The following is a 7,592-nucleotide window of genomic DNA, read 5'->3' on the forward strand; positions in this document are numbered from 1 at the left end:
AGAATGACACCCCAAACTATGGTACTTCTGTATGCTAATGTTGTTTGTTTGTTTTTGGCACTGAAGATTGAATCCAGGGGTACTTTTCCACCAAGATACATCTCCAACTTTTTAAATCTTTTTTATTTTGAGAGAGAGTCTTGCTAAGTTTCTGAGGCTGGCCTCAAACTTGTGATCCTCCTGCCTCAGTCTCCTGAGACACTGGGATTACAGGCATATGCCACCACACCCAGCCATGCTAGTGTTTTGAACTGTAGAAGAACCAAGGTCTCTCTTACCTTTTCCTGTCCTCCTGACTCCCATTCCTTTCCCTTCCTGAAACGCAGAAATTGGCTTCCTGCAAAGTTCTTCTATCTACCTAAAGGCTGAATTTTCTCAAGTATTAATTGGTAAGAAAGAAGATTAGAGGTGACATTACATCCAAACCTCAAGTAAACTTTATCCCATGTTCATTTCTGTTATCCAGGCCCATTCATTTCCTCTGAAAACCATTTTACTCTTCCTCTCAAGTGCCTATATCCTTCACCTCCCTCTCCCCTATGAAGATGTTATATACATTTTTTCAATGTCATTGGCTTATTGGTACTCATTTTCCTGAGATGCCCCTGTACATGTATGTCTTTTCACATGTCACTCAGCTTCTTGCTGGCTTATTTTAGCAGACTCAATTACCAGTCCTTCAGAGGGTGGAGGGGTAGCTCCCTTTTCCCTAACAAAATCGTTATATGTCATATCATCTCCCTTATAATTGTTCCATTACACAAAGCAAAAATTCTATAGGAAAAAAAATTGTCTTCAAATCCACACTCAGACAATATTTAATAAATTTCCAACTGGAAAAAAAGAGGGTCTATGCATGGGCAGACTTTCAGAGCCATTTGAAGCCTTTAATGACCTAAGTAACATTTAATAAAGTTTAAGTCAGATGTGGTGGCACACGCCTATAATCCCAGCAGAAGGGAGGCTAAGGCAGGAGGATTGGAAGTTCAAAGTCAGCCTCAGGAACTTAGCGAGGCCCTAAGAAACTCAATATAGACCCTGACTCTAATAAAATACAAAATGGGGCTGGGGATATGGCTCAGTGGTCAAGAACCCCTGGGTTCAGTCTCAGTACCAAAATAAACAAATAAAATTATAATAATAAAGTAAAATAATTTTAAGACATCATTTTCAGTTACTAGATATAAAAAATGATCTACTTATGCATGGCTGTGATTGAGTAGATTTAGTTGATACATCATATTTTCAATTAACTCTTAACTACATGACAGGCACAACGTCAGAATTGTGAGTTAAAGCGCTTTTAAATATAATTTTTCTGACATCTCTACCACTTAAGAAAATGTCTGCATTTTCAAACCTTATGGAAGGTTTGAAAAATTACAAACATGCCAAGTGCTTCTTGATCTGTTTTTCCAAGCACTTCTCTTACATAACCTGGGCTGGTTCACCTGAGTTACAGGGAAAGTTGGGGAAAGGGTATGCCCATGAGCTGACTTTTAAGAAGCATCTTGGATCAGGAAGCCAGTGGCAGAGGGTCTGAGTGTTGGCTGGTAAGTGTATGTGGCTGAGACTTCCCTGAAACAAATCCATTCTCCATTCATTTAAAAAAAATTTTTTTAGTTGTAGGTGGACACAATATCTTTATTTTGTTTATTTATTTTTATGCGGTGCTGAGGATCAAACCCAGTGCCTCACACATGCAAAGCAAGTGCTTTAATACTGAGCTACAACCCAAGCCCCAGAAATTCATTTATTTTTATGCTCTGAGGCCTGGGTATTCTTGGGGGCCCCAAGATGCTAAAAAATGTTCACCTGTGAATTCTGGTCACCAACACCAGCTTGCCCCATGGTTAATCACCTACTATTTTCTACATATGCTACAAGAAACCATCAAATGAGAAAATAAAAGGATAAGAAGCAGGATATGCAAAATTTATCCCAATTATTTAAAAAGAAATAACAACTCAGAAATAAGATTGGAAGTTAGGACTCATAAAACAATACCCCAAGCTATGGCATTTCGCTGCTGAGTGAGCACTTTGGACTAAAAGAAATTGGAAAACCCTAGAAGATGGCTTAGAACCAAGGCGTGTTTGCATTGTTCCCCACCCCCCAGGACAGGGAGAGACTTTTCACTGATGTTCCCTTCTCTGCCTGAAAACCAGACACACCAAAACAGAACACAATTGCCCTCAATAATCTCATTGAAATTTCATCACCAAAGTAAGATTAAACTCATATCACAGGAGGAGAGACTGAAAATCAAACATGATACCTGGAACCCAGAAAACTTTATCCTGAGCCACTGTTTGTTCTTGGAGCTCACTGGTTTTCCCTAAAATCATTTGTCACCCTCTAAAATGCCTGTACCCCCTATTTTCCACTAACCTTCGAGGAAGGATATATAAATACCTCACTCTTATTGTGTTACTGGGCACTTATTGTCCATAAACATGGATGCTTTTACTCTTGTTAATCTGTTGTTAGTTTATTTCAGCCAATTTACACTCAAACCTTCAGAAAGGATGAGGCAGAAATCAGCATAAGTTACACTGGGCTTTTAATTTGTAGCTGATTTTTATTTTCTCCTTTATGCTTGCTTTATTTTCTAAAATGTATATAATAAACTTACATTGCCATAATTGCAAAATAAGAGCCAAGTTTTATTTAGGAAAATAATGCGTTTGACATGGTAAGAACTGGCTAACCCAGTCATCCTTAAGGCTAGTTTGCAGGCAGATGTATAGGATGATAGCCATTTGAGAGAAAATAATTGAGTTGCCTCTCAATCAGATGCACTAATAAGGACTTGCTGGAAGTCCTTACATCAAATTCCACTCCTAAGAGTCTTGCTTTTTGATTTGTGGATTGTTTCCTGAGAAAATAAACTCAACCTGTCTTTCACTGTCCTCCATAGGTAATAACTGGGCTGTAATTAGTGCTCATAGCAGAAAAGCAACTAGGAAGGAAAGTTTTGTAAGTTTCCTTTGAAGCTTTGTAAGTTTCAAAGCCCACTGTCAAGCTAATTGGTCTGAGTCCTAGGAGATTCTAGGATGATACTGAGCAGCTGCAGCCAGTGCCTCCCTATTATGAAGTATTGTGCTTGGCTGTCTAACTTCAGCTCAGTAAGTGGATGAAGGGGAGTATCCATTTCACCGCTTGGTGAACCAAAACAATTTCCTTTCTTCAAGAAATGGGAGATTATGGTTTTGTAAAAATTGCCACTTCTCTTGGGATGGAGGACTAGACTGGTAGACGTTTTCACTTTCTTATGAATTTGTCTGTGACTTTTGCTTTGGAGAAAGATATTCAGTGGACTAAAATAGAGCTTGTTTCTAAGATCCAATATGGAAAATAATAGTTAAAATATATATATTTTTTCTGTACTGGGAATTACACCCAGGGACACATTACCGCTATATCCCCAGTTCTTTTTATTTTATTTTATTTTTTTTTATTTTGGTTCAGGGCCTGCCTGAGTTGTTGAGGTTGGGCTCAAACTTTTGATCCTCCTGCCTTAGCCTTCCGAGTCACTGAGAACAGAGGCATGCACCACTACACCCAGATTTAACCTGCCAAAAAATATATAAATTGGTTAGGTGTGGTGGCTCATGCCTGTAATCCCAGCAGGGGGATCTGGAGTTCAAATCCAGCCTCAGCAAAAGTGAGGTGCTAAGCAACTCTGTGAGACCCTGTCTCTAAATAAAATATAAAAAAGTGGTGAGGATGTGGCTCAGTGGTTGAGTGCCCCTGAGTTCAATCCCCAGTACCCCCCCCCCCAAATCATTGTACAAATAACAATTATTTTGGAAAAATATGACTTCAAAGGGATCCTTCTTCTTCCTGCTCTTCTCCTCCTTCTCCTCTTCCTCTTTTTCCTCCTTTTTCTTCTTCTTAATGATTTAAAGGAAATCTCTATCTCCCAATTACTCCATAGATTTCTGATCTATACTTCTCCAGTTCTGCTCCACCTGCTCTGCCAGCATTCCTTGTCTAGACATATGTTATCTCAAGACCTCCTTTTTTGCTTCAAAATTAACCATTTAATTGTAATGTATCTATCTCATAGTTAGTAAATGGCAATATTAAGAAGTCAATTGTAGATAGATTTCCTTTGATTAACTCTTCCTTTACATATTTGATCAGATGAAGAACTATATGGGTATTATATTGTCCTGTGATCCATAAACATAGCACAATTAGAAGAGATTCAGAATTAAGGAATAGCAAGCAGACTCTATGAAAGTCAGTTTCAGTATACAAATTAAATATTTTTAAAAGTCTTATTTCAGTTTTAGGTTGCATTAAAAAAATACTATAGAGGAGTTGGCTTAAACATCAGGAATTTATTTTCTCAGTTTTAAAGGCTGGAAGTCCAAGGTTAGAGGGTTAGAATGGTCAGATTCTGGTGAGGGGTCTTTTCCTGGTGCCTGAGAGATCAAGTTCTCTTGAGTCTCTTCTTATAAGGGAACTAATACCATGAGACTAGGACTCTGCCTTCATGACCTAATTAATTCTCAAAGGTACCATCTCTAATTAACATTGCATCAAGGATTGTAGCTTCAACATAAGAATTTTGAGAAGACAATTTTGTACATATCTTCCCATCCCTGTCCTTGCACTCACCTGCAAATTAATAACCTTCTCATATGCAAGATACTTTCATACTGTTCCAATGACCCCCAAAGTCTTAACTTATTCCAGCATTAACTTTAAAAGTCTCAATTAAATGTCATCTAAATCACCTGTGAATCTAGATAAGCTATGTACTTCCAAAACACAATGGTGAGACAGAAATAGGAAAAACATCCCTATACTTCAAAAGGGAAAAAATAAGAAAAAAGGAAAGGGTGTTAGGTTCCAAGCCAGTCCAGAACTTAGCAAGGTATGGCCTTAATGATCTCTGAATCACCTTGTGCATATTTTTTCTCTTTTCTTGTAGAATAATACACATTTGCAGCTGACTACATCTCTCTTCTCTCTCTCTCTCTCTCTCTCTGGTACTGGGGATAAAACCCAGGGTGCTTTACCACTGAGATATATCTCCAGCCCTTTACATATATATTTTTTAAATTTTGATACAGGTTTCTGAGAACTTCACCAAGTTGCTGAGAACTTCTAACCTAACCCTAACCCTAAACCTAACCATAACCATAACTCTAACCCTAACGAAGTTTCTGAGAACTTCACCAAGTTGCTGAGACTGGCCTTGAAACTTGTGATCCTTCTTCTTCAGCTTCTGAGGATTACAGGTATGTGCCACTACTTCCAGATCGAAGTTGAATGGTTCTATAACTGTCTTGTAAGATCCAAGAAGTTCAACAGACTTCCTTCATTTTATCCTTTCTTAATCTCCTTTAATTCAAACTGGCAGTGTTTCTACCCACATAATCCCATAAACTCTTTATTAAGGAATAATCCAGTCATGCCTTGATGTTATCAGAATAAGCTTTCTTGTGTTTCCAATATATGGATAGGTTGAGAATATTCCAAATCTTCAAGTTCTGGTTCATTGTTCTGCTTAACAATTTCCTCTTCAATTTTTCTGTGTCCTTTTGCATTTTACTATAAGCAGTCAGAGGCAATCAAGCTGTTACTTCAATACTTTGCTTTGAAATCTCCTTATGTGAATACCCAATTGCATCACTTGCAAATGCTACAACACTGTGCAGCCAAGTTGTTTGCCACTTAATAACAAGGATTACCTTTTTTTTCCCAATTTCAATAACATGCTACACATTTCCATCTGAAATCTTATCACAGTTACCTCTAAAATCTCTGTTTCTAGCATGCATTCCCAAATTCTTTTAATCTCTACCCATTAACTAATTATAAAGCCACTTCTACATTTTTAAATTTTGTTATAAGAGCATGCCACTTCTTAGTACCCAAGTCATAGTGTGAGTTACCATAACAAAATATCAGATGGGGTGGAAACTCCAGAAACTTATTTTCTCACATTTCTGAATGCTGGTAGTCCAATATTAGAGTAGGATTCTGGTGAGAGCTTTTTTTCCAGGCCTACAGATGACCCCCTTCTTGCTGTCCTTATGCAGAGAGTTCAAACTCTTTTATGTCTCTCAAAAGAGCACTAATCCCATCCATCAGACCAGGCCCTCACCTTCACGATCTAATTACCTCCCAAAGGCTGTATCTCCAAATAACATCATATTGGGGTTTGGGATTCAATTTGTGAATTTTGAGGGAACATAAATATTAAGTTCATAACATGCCTATACATTTCTACCTGGACACTAACCTGGAAAAAAGAAATCTATGATCTATACAAACAGAGGGGAAAAGTCAGATTATGCAAAGGAAAGCAAAAGTTGCTATTAAACAAATTTTTATTTATATATGACAGTGGAATGCATTACAATTCTTATTGCACATGCTATTAAACAATTTTGTAAAGAATTGTTTTAAAAAGTTCTGTTTTTCTTCTATAAAAAATTCATTCAGAAATCAGTATTCCTTCTATATAACAAAATTAGAAGTACTCTATTCATCTTGAATTCTCCTATACACAATGTTATCCATTCAAAAACAAATAGAGGAACAGTGCTCCCTGTACTGCCACTCAGCAAGGTTATTCTATTTGGAAACAGATACCACGTTCCAAGAGCACATACTAGCCCATCAAGAACAGAATGAAAAATTATATTGGCTATATATTTCTTGCCAGCAATTAGAAATTTGACAGTCACAGCACCAGCACAGCTTGTAAATTCATGCTCATCTTCCTCAGCTGAGATATCTGTGGTTAGCATTCTTTCTACTGTCACTGATTTGTTTTTGGCATATAAACTTGTGAACTGGATGACAAATGCAGTGAAAAGCATTAGTCCACCAGCAAATGATGCTGTATAATAGTCTTTCAGGATGCCCAATTGGTGCAAAAGTGTTCCCATTCCACCCAAAACACATGGCATCAGAAAAAGGATAATTTGATTAACATATACACAAAAGCCTAACTTGAGTTGAAGGCCTCCAAGAAGAGTCTGTGGAATGTGCTTCAGAAAAGAAGTCCTGTTTGTAATCATTTAGCAGAAGCACATCTGGACTCATCCTTTTCACGCAGGATTATTCTGAAAATCACATCCTTTTCTGTAACCAGAAGACTCTTAAATCACTGGAGGGAAGAGGCGGTGCAAAGGCAGCCTGAAGTCTGCACTTCTGCTGGTAAACCCAGGTGAGCACTCCCACCTGGAAGCTGGCTGGAGGCATAGAAGCTGCAGTGGCCCGAAAGCAAAATCCCAGAGATGCCTCCATGGTTACTCCTGGTTTCCATGGCTCCAAGGTCTTCTTTTAACTTAAGCAACTTGAGAAAATATTTTGTCTTTCCAACTCAACAAGAAGCTCATCAGGGACAAGTGATGGGCCTGTTTCATTTTTATCAGTTCTTGGCACATACTAGTAGTTCAATTGATTATTGTCAAACAAATGAATATTAAACATATTTATTGGCTACCTATTTATTCATTCATTCAATCAGTTTATACATATTGCTTGAGCACAACTATATGCCAGTCATGTTCAAAGTGCTGAGGATACAAATTTAGACCCAACTGAGATCCCTGTCCTAAAGA

The 7,592-nt window shown here is 37.8% G+C and overlaps 1 pseudogene; it reads right to left on the reverse strand.

Moving 5' to 3' along the window:
• Positions 1-6,461: 6,461 nt before the first annotated feature.
• On the reverse strand, positions 6,462-7,083 carry LOC143639326 (pecanex-like protein 4 pseudogene; annotated as a pseudogene).
• Positions 7,084-7,592: the final 509 nt, after the last annotated feature.

Source organism: Callospermophilus lateralis, chromosome X (genome assembly GCF_048772815.1).
Source record: "Callospermophilus lateralis isolate mCalLat2 chromosome X, mCalLat2.hap1, whole genome shotgun sequence".
Classification (NCBI taxonomy): Eukaryota; Metazoa; Chordata; class Mammalia; order Rodentia; family Sciuridae; genus Callospermophilus; species Callospermophilus lateralis.